Below are 570 nucleotides of genomic sequence, written 5' to 3' on the forward strand. Positions count from 1 at the left end.
AGGAACCCCAGGCTAGCGGGTGTGCTCCAGGGAAGGGGTCGGCCGGACGGGAGGCACCCCAGGGAGGCACTCGGAGCCTGGAAGGTGGTCAGTGCAGGGAGGTGGGCGGCTCAACGCAGGAGCGCCCCCCACTGGCCCACTACGGGGCACTGGATGGGGGATGCAGCGGAGGGGAAGGGTGTGACTACGGGGCACTGGATGGGGGATGCAGCGGAGAGGAAGGATGTGGCGGGCGCCTGGCTCCGGACCGTGAAGCCTGCTGTACTGTGCACACCAAGTTTGGTCCCAGCAGGACGCCCTGCCTGCTCCAAGCCTCCTCGCCGCCTTGTGAGAAAGTCTTTAAACCAGGGGGAGAGGCAGTGCCTGCTGCCATCTCCCCAGGCCAGACTGCCTCCGTGCCAGCCTCAGCTCGCAGGGACACAGAGCTGCCGGGCAGGAGAGGAGGTGGCAGAACGACTTCGTAAAGCCGTGGTTATAAACTGGCTCGGGAGGAGGGCTTGTTTGTGAGGGAGGGAGAAGCCTGTGCCCGAACAGTAACCCTGCGTGAGTCATGGTGCCGCCAGGCTCAGC

Source organism: Alligator sinensis, unplaced genomic scaffold (assembly GCF_000455745.1).
Source record: "Alligator sinensis unplaced genomic scaffold, ASM45574v1 scaffold2241_1, whole genome shotgun sequence".
Taxonomy (NCBI): Eukaryota; Metazoa; Chordata; order Crocodylia; family Alligatoridae; genus Alligator; species Alligator sinensis.